This window comes from Choristoneura fumiferana, chromosome 4 (genome assembly GCF_025370935.1).
Source record: "Choristoneura fumiferana chromosome 4, NRCan_CFum_1, whole genome shotgun sequence".
Classification (NCBI taxonomy): Eukaryota; Metazoa; Arthropoda; class Insecta; order Lepidoptera; family Tortricidae; genus Choristoneura; species Choristoneura fumiferana.
Window position 1 is genome coordinate 12799392 of NC_133475.1, and position 16313 is coordinate 12815704.

At 35.9% G+C, this 16313-nt stretch overlaps 1 pseudogene; it reads left to right on the forward strand.

Moving 5' to 3' along the window:
• The first annotated feature begins 11836 nt into the window (after positions 1-11836).
• Positions 11837-13456, forward strand: LOC141427190 (opsin, ultraviolet-sensitive-like; annotated as a pseudogene).
• Positions 13457-16313: the final 2857 nt, after the last annotated feature.

The window sequence follows — 16313 nt, forward strand, 5'->3', positions numbered from 1 at the left end:
TCGTAATCAGTATTGTCTAAAAAAGACCTTGCATTTTAAACTAAAGTCTGATAATTAATTGAATAGTAACTTTAGGTGCGACGACGAGCGTAGCGTGAGGAGCGTGTTCGGTTTAACTATGAACAAAAACAAGCACGAGCCGAGCGAGCGAAGCGAGTGTGCCGCGGCAGCGGCCGGCTAGTGCCAGAATTGTAATATATGCATTTTTCTTTGTGAAAATTCAGTGTCTAGTATGTATTTCAATCAATCAATCAATCATTTATTTGCGATAAAAACATACTTAAATGCATGCAAATACAGTTTTAGATGAGGCACAGAACACTATTTTATATTACGAATGAAATTAGAAAATAACTTTCAAATACAATGTCAAAGATAGAAAAACATGAATAAATTCAATTCAATTACATTAAAATAACAATAAAGTCAAATTAAATAAAAGAAAGAAGGAATTAATACATTCAACCATTATAGAAAACATACTGTATAGATTTTGAACGTATACAATATGAAAATATTCATTTTGTGCCATATGACTAAGAACCATTATGCGTTGTAACCATTATATATTTTGACCACTATGCATTTCAAGCTTATGCGTTTATAACTTATGTCAAATAACTTTGTGTATTTTGATGCATTACATTTATAATTTTTGGTATTTCAACTGTTTGTATATCAACCGATATGTATTTTAAATTTATATATTATAATACGTACCCGAGAACATCATTTAAATGTAACATAAGAATAAACCACATTTACCTACCTAATCATAAAGCAATCATTTTTTTAATATAATCCGATTATTAAGAAACAAATATAATAATCACATTTAAAACCATAAAAAAGTGTCCAGTAGATACAATATAAATCTCATACTCATAACAGTCATAACATGCATTGTAATTTGAAGTTAGAACTTCTTGTGCTATAAGTCACACTTATTTTTGAATACTGCAAAAACCTCATCTTGTGGTCATTAAAAAGGTGGAACAATAAACGTATAATTTATTATAAATGTTATTAAACATTTAAATATGAATTTAATTAAGATTTCTATTACTACTATGGAGTAAAAAAAAGTTGTTTGATCAGTCTCGAATACCTCTAAAAACTTGCATATGGACTAGTTTCTTACATAAATTATTTATCATTATACATACCTTACCTCGAAGATTTTCATTCTTGTATGAAAACTTCGTAATTTCACATAAAAATAAATAAATATTTTTTATGCTCAAAAGAGACGGGACTTTAGCTTTAATCTAAAATTATATCAAAACATACATACAGTTTCGTGTTACAAGTCACATAAACATACTTAAACGAAAATTGGTGGTATTGGTAGTTTTGGCAGTCTATTTAATTTATAATGTTGGTACAAAGGCGCGTTTGGTGCGTTAGAAAGGAGTTTTATTTAAACTATGGTATATTTGAATAAGATGACAACATAATTTTAGGTCATCATCATCATCATCATGTCAGCCGAAAGACGTCCACTGCTGGTCATAGGCCTCCCCAAGGCTCTCCACTCAAACCGGTCTTGTGCTTTTCGCATCCACCGCGATCCCGCGATCTTAACCAGGTCGTCGCTCCATCTTGTTGGAGGCCTACCGAAGTTCGTCTCCCGGTCCGCGGACGCCATTCGAGAACCTTTTGACCCCATCGGCCATCAGTCCTGCGAGCAATGTGCCCCGCCCATTGCCACTTCAGTTTCGCAATTCTTTGGGCTATGTCGGTAACCTTAGTTCTCATAATTATAGGTAAAAACACAATATTTTACAGTAGAGGGCTCAAATTAGCTTTGAATATTTTTATTTTTATATTTCTTATAAACCTTTGAACAAATCGCAACTTTTTAGCACTATTCAGCTTTCAAAATAAAAATAAAAATTTTGCTCCACCCTACTGAACAGTACCATGACTGGCTGACTGACAGATAACGCATAGCCAAAACCACTGATTGAGAGAATTGAAATTTTACATAGATGGACCTAAAGTAATACAGAGGTGCACTAGGGAAAGATTTTTAGAAAATCCCATGGAATAGGAAAATATCTCAACTTTGTTTGTTTCTTTGTTTGTTGGGGGTAATCTCTGAAACTACTGAGGTGATTCAAATAATTCTTTTACCAATAAAAAGCTACACTATCCCTGATTGACCTGAACTTTTTTTTATGTAAAATTTCAATTTCGGGCCAGATTTTTAAAACTCTTTCAATAATAGAAAGCTACAATGTGCAGTGCGTTTGGCAGCAGCCGGCGAAGTACCAGAACCGATATAGCGGCGTTTCATGAGATATCATGGAACCTTCTTGGCATACCTAAGAATTTTATGATCTGCTTAAACTAGCCAAATCATGAAATGGCGGCGTTTCATGATATGCCTATGAAATTCATGATCTGCCTAAACGTCCTAGGCAAATCGTTAAACGGTGCGTTTTGAACGATATGGCGGATGTCCCATAAGTTAGCCAATTCATAAAATGGCGCCATTTCACGATATGCCTAGGAAATCCGTGATTTGGCGGATTTTACAATCGGCCACCAACACATACATAATGACGACCGGATGGTCAAGTGGTTAGAGAACCTGACTACGAAGCTTAAGGTTCCGGGTTCGGTTCCCGGCCGGGGCAGTTATTTGTATGAATAATACGAATGATTGTTCTCGGGTCTTGGATGTTCAATAGGTATGTATTTAAGTAAGTTATATTTATCTATATAAGAATGTTTATCCATTGCCTAGTATCCAAAGTACAAGCTTTGCTTAGTTTGGGACTAGGTCAATTGGTGTGAAGTGTCCCATGATATTTATTCTTATCATTATAGTCACAGAGTGGGTGACAAAACATAAACTCTAAAACATACAATATAAGTAGAATATCATTAAAGGCACACATATCAGAGGGATACCGGATTGGCGACACCTCCACTCACGCCTGAAAGGTATACGTTGTTTGAATCTCCATACTGTAACTTACCTAACTATGATAATTTACAATCGAAGAAGCTGAATCGCGTTTCAGAGCGGAACCATTTCACAAATAATTTCAGGGTGACTTCTTTGGTACATGTATTTAATGTCAACATGACTGCAACAAAAACGTTCCACGATGATACGCGATTTAGTTTCTTGCAATTAATCAGTTAGACTATACTCCGCTTAATTTACGATTTGAATTAACTGTCAAATTGTAACACCCGTTTCTCGGTATTTCGAACACAAATGTTTTTTTTTTCTTATACGACTGGATGGCAAACGAGCAAGTGGGTCTCCTGATGGTAAGAGATCACCACCGCCCATAAACATCTGCAAACCAGGGGAATTGCAGATGCGTTGCCAACCTAGAGGCCTAAGATGGGATACCTCAAGTGCCAGTAATTTCACCGGCTGTCTTACTCTCCACGCCGAAACACAACCGTGCAAGCACTGCTGCTTCACGGCAGGATTAGCTAGCAAGATGGTGGTAGCAATCCGGGTGGACCTTGCACAAGGTCCTACCACCTGCTGTACTAAAAATAGCGACATGTACATTTATTAGCGGTATCTATACTATATATACTATTATACTATAATATTATAAAGAAGAAAACTTTGAATTTTTGGATGTTTGTTACGAATAAACTCAAAAACTACTAGCCGGATTTCAAAAATTCTTTCACTGTTAGAATGCTAAAGTATTCCAAAGTGCCATAGGCTATTTTTTTTATTTTTTTCTGGCTCGCGCAGTATATCAATTATGCGGATTCATTATTATGCTAAATAAGTGTTATGCTTCTTTATAATTATGCAAGTTCGCTGTTATGCACAATTATGTTATGCCAAATCTGTTATGCGATTTCATATTAGGACAATTAATGTTATGCGAAATAAGGGGCACCCCAAGCGAACACCTAGTTAGGTCAATAAAAGTTTTTCTCGTCAAGTAAACAACATTAGAAATAAATGGAAATTGTTTATCAATTGACCTGTTTTCTTAACTTTTGTCTCTTGTTAATAAGAGAGAAATCAATATTCATGATAAAGGTTCGACATCGGAGCCCTTTCACAAGTAAAATTGAAGATAAAATTGTGGAATGTTGAAAAGTTGACTATTGTAGTAATTGGACATACCTGCCTTTTCGCAGAAATATTATTCCGAAATGTTTCATTTGCCGAAACTGTTTTATTTCCCAACTCTCAATTTTATCTGAAACCAAATTTATTTCTGTTTTTTTCTTATGGATATATAGAACACAGTAACAAAGAGTAGGTTAGGTTAGCTTTCTTTTATGATAGTAAGTAACAAAAAAACGAAGATAAGCTTCAGAGAAAATCGTGAGTTTGGGAATAGCATCTCGCCGAAGATACAGAGATCCGATGAATTTTACCGCTAATTAGATAATAATTTTCAATTAAATATGAAACTTCTTGCAAACCAACAATTTATTAAACATCGTTACACTCTTCTTTCAGAGAGTTGGCGTGCTTAGAAAGTTTCTGGAGCCAGTCTTCGAGACTGCCTTCGATTTTAGAGTCCATTGTCCTGATTCGGAAGCCCTCGGGTGGTTTGGTTGGCATCGTGAGTTTACTTAATTCCAAACTAAAGCTCTCAATTTTTCGACTTACAACACATTGAATGAAGTGTAAAAGCCGGCCAGCACAGTCCTTTTTATTTTCCGCTAACTCCTCCTGCAAACCTACAAAAATGATTTATAAAGTACCTAAATGTACGTAATTTACCCAAAAATGTCCATTACTGCTTTGTTATAGAATTATTTTGTTCATAAAAGTCACGTAACCATAAAATAATTGGATACAAAGTATCTGTTTCACAATCAAATGATACCTCTGAAGAACCATCCCACCTAGTCGTTTGTTAGCGATAACTTCGGCCATTGTGCGCAGTAACAACTTGGGACATTTACTAGTTGACAAAGCTGTTGAATATACCTACGTTTTAATGGCATCGTAAATTTCGAAGCTTGAATTTACACCTTATTCCGGTTGAAATTACCAACTCTTGAAGCGTTTTACGCGCCGCTGAAAAATACCTCAAATTCCTTGAGCTGGCTCATTACTCACAAATTATCTCAGATTATGAAAACGAACAAATTATGATTTTCCCGGTTTCAAGAAATAAAATAAACGCGTTTCACCATCCACAGGAATACTACGTGTATGTACGTGTAGATACAAAGGTTTTTGTAGAGGCTCAATTTTATTTGTTTACCTAGGTATGTACTAAAGGTAGGCTATAGGTAGGCTATAATAATTACTATAATATTTTAATACATATACCTACTTTAAAAATTGGTGAATTTTGAATTATATAGAAAACTGTATCTAACAATTAAAGTATAACTATTTACATACAACTATCCTAAACTTAAGAGTTGCACATAAAAAAAAACTAAAAGTAAAACAAATTAATTGAAGGCCTTTTGACAAGGTTCCGAAAATGCCGCTCCCTCTCTAAATCTGAATAACTAAGCTAATTCTTTGTCCGAGGAACCTGCCAAGCCTGCAAGTCGTATTCGTTGCCTACACTCTGTTTGTATACTTTCGCTCTTTCAGCCGCTTTAGATGCTGCACCAGTTTTGTTGCGGGTTCCATAGAAATGGGACGGAGCATGTGATTACAAGTTGCATCCCACAAAAGTACTCGCCCATCTTCCATGGAATCAAATTCATGCCATCCGGTCTCTTACTATCGTCTCTTGCAATACCTATGGTCTCCAGTAAAGATAACACGTTGACGGTGTCAATTAAGGGACCGGCGTATGATGTAATTTAGTGCAGTATGTCTCAAGACGAGAACGAGAAGTATCCTGCACTAGGGACACTACACTTATGAGGAACACAGAGCAGAACCCCGAGCCGCAGACAAACAAGCAGGTTGCAATTCGGAGCATGTCAGGCTCAAAAAAAAAACCCGTGTTTGATGAGGGCTCAATTAAATACACAGTTATTACTTTCTTATCATCGACGAGCGTGTATTTTTTAATTTTTGATAGTGCAGCTAGATAACTTAAAAAAATGCATTGCACTTACCTGTACTATTAAGGTCTGGAGCCAAGACACTAACAAGGAAAAAGTTTTCATCTCTGTTTAGCTCAGGGCCGCTTTGTATATCCACTTCATGTTCTTCCTTTAAATCTGGCGTTGTAGCATTTACAAAAAGATCTTGAAATTTTTTCAAGTCTGTTGCGCAAACACGCGTTAGAAGAAAAAGAAAATTAAATGTTAATATTTTTAACTTAATCATTCTTGAACACGACCACTTATGACGAGTAAGTTTTAATTACAACAAAAATATAGTGGTCGAGACAACTGTACAAACAAAGCGAGCAATAACATTAATACGTATGTGTAGATGGGGGAAACAGGTCTATTTTAATTCGCATAATATAATTGTTCAAATTGAAATTTTCATAACGTTATTTCGCATAATTATTAACCTGTCCTCTCCAGAGGCACAAATTTGTGCCCAAATTCCTTTGATCCTGTTATCCTGGGAGATGACAGATTCGCATAATATTAATTCGCATAACTGAATACACATAATGTAAATGCGCATAATGTGGATTGGCATAACAGTAAGTTGGCTAAATTTAATTAGCATAAATTAACATTACTATATGCAAAAAGAGTATTTACATAAAATTATTATTTTAATGAGACTGTTTAATTAGGTACTACCCAAGCCTTCATATAAAATATTATGCACGCTTCCCGTTGAAATCTTTACATTTTCAGCAATAAAACGAACCATGACACGACGATCCGCCAAAACTAAGTTTTCGGCTTTTTTTTAATTTCTTCAGTTACCTACTGCTGTAGTAGGGCGTCCGGAGCGGAGGTCGTCCATGGTCGATCTTCTAAATCCGGCGCACCAACGTGCAACTGTCGAATACGGCGGAGCATTAGACCCTAAAGTGTCCTGCAATTAAATATAAATGACTTGGTCCGTAGGAAAAATTTTCAAACACAAGTATTTGATAACGGCGCGCAGTTCAATTGTCTCCATTTTCGCTAACGTACTCAATAGCATTGCAAAGAAATTACCGTATTTTTTTTTAAACAAAAGACCGTTTTTTTTCATAGCAATCAGCTAGATGGATTAGCTTTACCGGCCAGTATTTAATTTCCTAATATTGAAAGAGTTTGCATCTTATTCTCACTTTATATTGAACCCCCTTGTATTCAACATCAATTTCAATTTATTTTTTTGGTTAAGTATATTCGTGAGTAGAATAAAACGTAATTGAGTTATTAATCCACGCAGAGTTTAGAAACTTATGTAAAATTCATCAATTTTCTACTCAAATTCAATTCCGGCTTGGCAAATAATTGTATAAGAACGGCATCAGCCCTCATCAGCCGAATGACCACGTCTTACTGTATAAACTTTGTATTACAAAGGCGAGCTTTTTTACGTAATTTTTAATAAAAAAATAACGGTTATTCCGGGGGCACGATTCACTGGCCTGTTAGCATTTATAAACGTCTCTTGGGTTTGCCTCGCAGATAAAAGTCAGGAACAGTCAAATCCGGTGACTCGAGGGCAATTAATGACACCGTTTCTAAAAATTATTGACTTGGATTTTTTATTTATTTTGTATGTCGTCACTGTCTCGCGCTTCAGAAGCATAAAACTAACCATGCGTGTGCTAGTATTTGTTGTCTTGTCTCTTAGTTGTTCAATACAAATTCTAAATTAGAAGGTTAATAACTTATGCAAATATACAATCCAAAAACATTGGAACATAGAACCTCCTCCTTTTTTGAAGTCGGTTAAAAAAACTTTATTTGAAACTAGAGTTTACCCGCGGCTTCACACGCGTATACTATTCGATCTGGTAGTTACAATTGAAATTCCGGGATTTTATAAAATTCCCGTGGGAAATCCAAAAATTTATATCGTAATCTTCATTGAGGTGTTGTGTTAAGAACAACTATCCCGTGGGAATATTGGAATAAAATTAGCCTATGTGTTATTTCAGACATCCAGCTATCTACATACCAAATTTCATGACTCTAATGTGCGCGGCAATGAATGGCTAAAGAGCTCTACAGACTGCAATGCAGGATAATGAATAGATTTATTTTTCCCTGAATGGTAACACTGGCATAGATAATAGATCGCTCATTTTTAGCTCGAAATTCGAACTTGTGATTTTGTTTTGCTTTATATACAAAATGTACACACCCAATATCATATTTTCTCAAGTTTTTCGCGATTCCCAAGGTCAAAGAATCAAATTGCTTTAAAATTCCAGAGAAATAATGCGTTGTTTGGGAGAAACGTGTCAAAATGGTGTTGTAGAGCGCTATCCTGCTCTGTCTCGTTTTTTTTCCCGTTCTGGCGGTTCACTTTTATATTATAGATATCGCAAACTTGTTGACGTCTGATTTCATATTCCGTAGCCATACGTATAATTTGTTACGCTATAAAAGTTTAATAAGTCAAGGGATATGTTCCGTGTTCAATTCGCGAGATGTAAGCCTGATAAGCGACTACCCATTGTTATGCTAACAACAACCACTTTATGGTATTACTTACCCTGCCTGGTAAGACATTTGTTACGAAAATATACTGATACGTATACGTATCAGTAAGCGGTCGAGGTTTGTTCGGAGTTGTTTAGTTTGTGTACGAACTCTCGCCTCATCACTGAGTTTAGAGTCTTGAATTTTGTACCGTTACAATACAACACAACCTCAATGAAGACCACGATATACATTTTGGAAATTTCCAGGGGAATTTTGTAAAATCCCGAAAATTTCAATTGCAACTACCAGACCGAATAGTTTACGCGTGCGAAGCTGCGGGTAAAAGCTAGTATGCATATAAACAAATTGCCGAATTTCTCAAATCATACAAATATGATATAAATATATGTGCTTATATCATACAAGAGTTTACCCGCGGCTTCGCATGCGTAAACTATTCGATCTGGTGGTAACAATTGAAATTCCGGGATTTTACAAAATTCCCGTGGGAAATCCCAAAATTTATATAAACCAAAATAAACCTTTCTTTCTTTATTTCTTTCTTTCTTTATATCGTAATCTTCATTGTGGTATTGTGTTAAGAACAACTATCCCTTTGGAATATTGGAATAAAAGTAGCCTATGTGTTATTTCAGACATCTAGCTATTTAAATACCAAATTTCATGACTAAGCCCAGCGGTTGTTATTTTCAGATTTTATCCCTATCCCGTGGGAATATCGGAATAAAAAAGCCTATGGTTATTCTAGATGTCCAGCTATCTACGTACCAAATTTCATCCAAATCCGTCCAGCCATTTTAGCGTGAAGGAGTAACAAACATACACACACAAACTTTCGCATTTATAATTATAATATACTAGCTTCTGCCCGCGACTTCGTCCGCTTGAAATAGTAATTTTGGGAAGTATTTAATTTATATAGGATACCTATTCTGCCAATAATAGTACATAGAAACTTCTACGGTTTACCAAAAATAACCTATTTTAGTACATTGCTACAAATATAAACTATTTTTTTTGTTCTTCCATACATCCATCCATCCGATGTTCTTTGGTAAAACATAAATATTTTACGGGTAGCCATATTTTAGCAATACGACGTGTATTCTACCCTGCCAACACAAAAGGACTAATTCTTCATAGTGAACTATTGACACCTTACGTCCTTTATTGTAAGTCAAGGCATTTTTACTAAGCATAGCTACACATAGGTATTTCCGATAAATATACTTATACGTAGTAACTTCTTTGGAATTCCTTAAGAACTTTCATCCCCATATTTTCAAGTAAATAGGTCGAAATTTGAAAAGCGCCAGATCAAATGTTTTTTAGGGTTCCGTACCTTAAAAGGAAAAAATGGAACCCTTGTAGGATTACTTTGCTGTCCGTCCGTCCGTCTGTCTGTCAAGACCCTTTATCTCGTAAACGCGCGGAGTAAGGTATATATCGAGTTGAAATTAAAACCCTAAACTCAGGTCAATAGTCCCGAAAGCTGTGAAAAAATCACACCTCTAAGTCAAGGCAATCAAAAGCTACAGTCGTTAAAAAGATGTTTCCATACAAATTGCCTCAACAGAAAAAGTTATAGGGTAGGTACTTCCGGCTGTCCTAGAAACTTGGAATTTTGCATAAAGGTAGCTCTTATAGCACAATAAATAAGAAAAATCTGAAAATCATAATTTTTCATGTCTGACTGTCTATGTGAATAAGCCATCTAAAATGACCCCACCCCCACATTGCGTACATTTTGCTTATGAGCTTAAAAGGCTCTGCTAACACTGCACCATCCCCCTCTGCTAACATCCCCTCGCAGGTAACATTTTCAAAAACGCTTAAACAAATATCTATTTATTTCTTATAAGTAGCCCAATGCCAAGTTTCATAAAGAACCATCGATTTATCTTCGACAATGACGATCTTCCATATAAAGTTTCATCCCCTATTTCACCCCTCACAGGAAGAATTTTTAAAAACGCGCGAACAAATATGTATTTATCTCTTATCACGTGCCCAAATACCAAGTTTCATAAAGAACCATCGATTTATCTTCGACAATGATGATCTTCCATATAAACTTTCATCCCCTATTTCATCCCCTCACAGGTCGATTTTTTAAAAAAGGTCAAACAAATATAGAATTATTTCTTATTAAGTGCCTAAATGCCAAGTTTCATGGTTTTATCTTCGATAGCTACGAACTTCCACCATATAAACTTTCATCCCCTATGTCAACCCCTGAAAGCCTCTTTTTCGCGATAAAAAATAGCCTATGTTCTTTCCCAGGGCCTATTCTATCTCTGTACCAAATTTCATCAAAATCGGTTCAGCGGTTTAGGCGTGAAAGCGTAACAGACAGACAGACAGACAGACAGAGTTACTTTCGCATTTATAATATTAGTATGGATATGGATAGTATGGATGTAATAAGTAGGATAAGTAGGATTAGTAGGATAGTCAGTCATCTGCTTATAGATCTAGTGAATAATGTTTTTTCATCGTATCAATATACCTAAATACGAGTAACTACGAACTTTTCCGACAAAATACATTATTCATTACTTATGTACAAAAACAGTGTTCCTCCAAATGTTGTCAAAAATTGGGACATCCCAATTTGCAAAAAATCACAAATACCGATTACAGCCAAAATTATTAGTTTTCTTATATTCATCTCCTAAACATGGTCGTTTATGAGATTTAATTTCGTTATAAAAAATATTTCAATCAGGACTTGACACGTTCATTGCAGAATTTTCATATCGTGATTTCACTTGTACTTATAGGAATTTGTAAGCTATCCGTGTTAACATTAAACTGAAAAAAGTTACCGTAGAGCCTAAAAGTACGTTAAGTTAAGTAATACCTATTTAAATTGAAAATATAAACTGAAATATAGATGCACCACTGATGGTCTTATTTTTCTGTTTTTTCTGTGCATGTATATTTCAGTTTGTATTTTCAATTTAGGTTTTACGGGATGAACGTAAAAGTAAAATTTGGAATTGAATTAAAAAATACAAAAAGATTCCAAAAAACCAATCTTTATACCTATTTACTCAACCTTTATTACATTATTTTGAGATTTGAATTTGTATTAAAATAATTCCCTACAGTTACTTTTGTAATTTGATGTTATATTGCGAAAAATTAAAAATAAATTTTTCTTTTGAGATTACATTTGACATAATGAATCCTGTTACGAGCGTAATCTATCTAAGTAGGTATGCAAATTAAACGATTGGAGTTACCTGCAGATGTTACTGGCGAGAACCTGAATTTATTATAATTAATGAACATGCAACATAAATCTAAATAACAATGCGCCGTTGCTTACATGGTTCGTGTAACGGTTGCGGGCTGTCTATTGAGACATGGATGTTGCAGATGCCGCTCGCTACGCACGCCGGGCAACATTCTGGTCGCCAACCTCGCGCTGAGCGACTTCTTCATGCTGGCGAAGACACCTGTTTTCATCTTTAACTCCTTCAATCTGGGACCAGCTTTAGGAAAGACAGGTAAGTTGACTAAGTTTATCATTAAATAGCCAAAGTATGAAGAAGATTTATGAAGTTGAAAAGAAAAAAAGAACTTGAAAGAAAGTAACTCCGCGTCAAAATTCTATTTTAAAATCACTGGATACAAATTTTGAATGGAAATGTTTTCTCTTTCTTCAACAATAGCTTAAATAACTCCTTTACGTAATATAGGTTCACTGGGCGTTTATGAATATGGGGATAAATTACTTATCTTAAAGTTGTAATTAGTTCAGTTGATATCATGTCCCGCGTATATTTTACCCGCTTAACTTCAATGTGGGTGTATAATTCTCATGCAAAGTGAGAATAATTTGATTGAAAGCAACTAGGATAGGCTCTGACAGGCGTTAATTGGAACCGTTGTTATCAGGGTGCGTGATATATGGGTTCGTGGGCGGCCTGACGGGCGCGACGTCGATCGCGACACTGGCGGCCATCGCGCTGGACCGGTACTGGGCAGTGGTGCGGCCGCTGGAGCCGCTGCGCGCAATGACGGGCGTGCGCGCGCGCCTGCTGGCGGCCGGCGCTTGGCTGTACGCCGCCGTGTTCGCCGCCGTGCCCGCGCTCGACTTCGGCTACGGCCGCTACGTCCCGAGGGCTACCTCACCAGCTGCAGCTTCGACTACCTCACCGACGAACTCCCCCCTCGCTACTTCATCTTCACTTTCTTCTGCGCCGCTTGGGTCGCTCCTTTTATCACTATCAGCTTCTGCTACGTCAATATCTTCCGCGTCGTCGTGTGCAACAGAAGTGTCAGTACTAAAAACCAAGAGCAACGTCTCTCATCGCGACACGTCAAAGAACAGGTCAAACGTAAAGCCGAAATTAAACTAGCGGCTCTAGTTATAGTTGTCATTGCATTATTCTTCGTATCATGGACCCCGTACGCGATCGTGGCGCTCCTTGGAATATTCGGCAAGAAAGATCTAATTACACCTATAGTTTCTATGATTCCTGCGTTGTTCTGCAAAACAGCCGCTTGCATAAACCCTTTCATTTACATAATCACGCATCCTAAGTTTCGTAAGGAGTTCAGTAAGTTACTTTCCAAAGAGAAGTCTAGGCGTAGGAGTTACACGAAATCGATGATGGGATATACTGAAGCGGACACTACGAGAGTACGACGGGCAAGTAGTTTTAGTGACAATGACGTGGAAATTATCCAGATGAAGGATATAATACCCTATGGCACGGAGGAAAATACGAAACCGCCTAATGCCTTAAAAACGATCTCATCTAGAGTATCGGAGAGGGAAGGCTCTCTGAGAAGCGTCAGCATGAAAAGCTTCGAGGAAAGTATAGTGAGCCCACCGTCTTGGTACGCTAAACCTCAATTTTCAAAAAAGAAAAGTTTTACGCGACGCCCCTCTAGGACTATAGTATCCATGAATCCGGATCCCGTTGTACTCTAAGTTGTTACCATACCACCCGCTTTTCACAATAATTTTTTTTCCATAAAAGGTCTTAAGAGAGAAAAAGAATCCTCAAAACTTTTTCAACAGCGCAACATGAAAGTAATAACGATTAAGACAAAGTTTAATTAAATTTCGCATGAAAGCAAGATCTTTGTATGAAAATTGAGGAACCGCGTCCAGCAATTTTTGGTACAGCGATGAATTTTCCTAGTGGCATCTAAGGTACGTGTCCAAATTGAAAGAATTTCATATTTCTAAAGTCCATTAAAATAAAGTCACATTAACGCGACTTGTCAAATTCTAACTGAGTAGGTATCTGCCTAAAGCGTTTCTTTTGTTTTTTATACTACATATTTTCAATTACTACTGTAACATAACAAATCAATTTAAATAATCTTTCTTAAGAGTTTAACTTGAGGTACCTATTTATTTACCAATAGAATTCCAGAATAACTTGTAGTTTATGAACTTATTCCGCGGTAACGTTAAACCGCAATATTTAATGTTACACAAAGAACTACTCGTAGGCCTAGCGGCTGATCAAATAACGTAGGTATAAAATAGGTATTTACTGGTTTTGGATTTTAATAATGTTACACTCTTGTAGACGTTCACTTTCCTGTTTTTCTAGTTGTCGCTTTCGTGTCATGTACCTGCACTTTCAGCGGGGTACGCCAAATAAAAAGGCCATTGTCTTAGTCTTAATGAATAAAAAATATCATTTTTGTTTTAGTTTATGAGTCATGTCTCAATTTTTTTGTTTATAAGATAGTAACGTAAGATTCAGTACCTATTGTGATATGATTAGGTACGTATAAACAAATAAGACACAAATTTCTAAAAGTACCTAAACGCCTTTCGTTTCAGAACTTCCACCTAGTCAAATATTTGACTTCTAAAAAAAGAAAAGTGGCAGCTTTAGTGAAAACTTTTCTTGAGTAAGCAAGGATTTTCGAATCGAAGTAGAGTTTTCGTAAGGTAGTTAAATATGTGTTCATAATTTGACTGTAATTAAATTAACCAAATGGGTTGAAAAAAGCTTTAAGCAGATCATGCTATGATGCTTATTTTAAAGTAAATTGGACAAATTCACAGATAAAATGTAAAATACGTTCTGTATTTATGTATTGTTACGTGTAGTTTAATAAATCATAAAAACTATCGACCATTAAATATCAAATTCATTTTCATACGAACTGTAATATCCAATGCTTACTCATAAATAACTAGCATTGATAGTCCCTGAGCAAAGCCGTGGACGGACGGACAGACAGACAGACAGACAGACAGACAGACAGACAGACATGGCGAAACTATAAGGGTTCCGTTTTTGCCATTTTGACTCCGGAACCCTAAATAGTGCTATATCAACTGTGACCATAACGTTATGGGAAGCTCCACTCCATGGACTGCTTAGTGGTCCATCAGTGAAGAACAACAGCAGCATCTGGCTAACTTTTTTAACGAAATTTTATTGCAAGTACCTACTGTATATAGTTACTTTTGTAAGTAAGGTACCAATGCGTGTAAAACGAATAAATAGGATTGAGTAATGCTCTTTATTCGTAAATCATATTTATGTAAATGAAGCCGTGAACTGTGCGTTCAGCATATTTTGATTTATTGATACTTATTATTTGTGTCACAAGGGACCAAAATGATGTATTTACGGCGAGGGGAGTACATTAAATCCAGAATGTAGCGAATGATTCTACAATAAAATCCTGAGCGTAGCGAACGTAATGAGGGATTTAACTATTAACGCCCAAGATGAAAATAATTTTGCTCTCGAGAGGCTCTACAACTTTTCACGAGCATTAAGAAACTTGAAAAAAAAACAATTCTAAATATAATTAAAGAGCAACCAGCATAAAAACATGGCGTGGTTTTACAATTATCAACTTCAAAAAATGGCATTTGCAAAAAAACAATCAAATAACCTTGAACAGAAAACTTTCACTTTGATCCCTCTCGTCAGGGAGGAAAGTTACTTTTCTAAATGAGAGGTATTAAAACCGAAGGTAAATGATAAATATACAAAAAAAACTGCTCTCCTGCTAAAAACCCCGCTGTGTGTGCTCGCCGTTGGAAACGATTTCTACTACTAGTGAGCAATGTATCATATTTTTTATTTACTTATGTAAGGTTCGCGTAAGCGGCGAGCACCTATGAGATCTCTCTCAAACATCGCAAATTAATTGTAGAGCCAATTGAATTTTGTCTTGAATTATAATTGACTGAAACATCAGGCAAGAACCATTAATTAAAGTTTCTTCGTAATCATGTCTTACTGTTAGTCTTTGTGGAGAATTTTCATCTTTCATTCAATTAAATTTATTACGTAGGTGAAGAAAACAAGGAAAACGTCATTCCTAGAAGGAATGTAATAAGTCTTGTGTTATCTCTGCGTGTATTTATTTTGTTGAAGAAACGAGTCATTCAGTGAGAAAAACAACCTTGATAATTTTATATGAAAGACTTATGAAAGTCAGCTTTCATTCTTTTTGCTTTATTTATTATTTAATTTAATAGGGTTATGGGTATTGCAGAATGGCCAAAAAGAGTGCGAAGTCGCCAATTAAATGAGAGGTTTTATTTATTAGCAGGATTACGAATACATTTGTCACTTGAACTTCTTTGAATCACTTTATCCAAAGAACATAGAAAACTAGAATTTAATAAATAATTATTCTTCCACCAAGGGAGAACGCCGAAAGCATGGAACAGAAGTTTGGTGGTGCTCTTCTTCAAAAAAGGTGATAACACCTTGCTGAAGAACTATAGACCCATCTCACTTCTGAGCCATGTTTACAAGCTGTGTTCCAGGGTCATCACAAATCGTCTCGCACGCAGGCTTGAC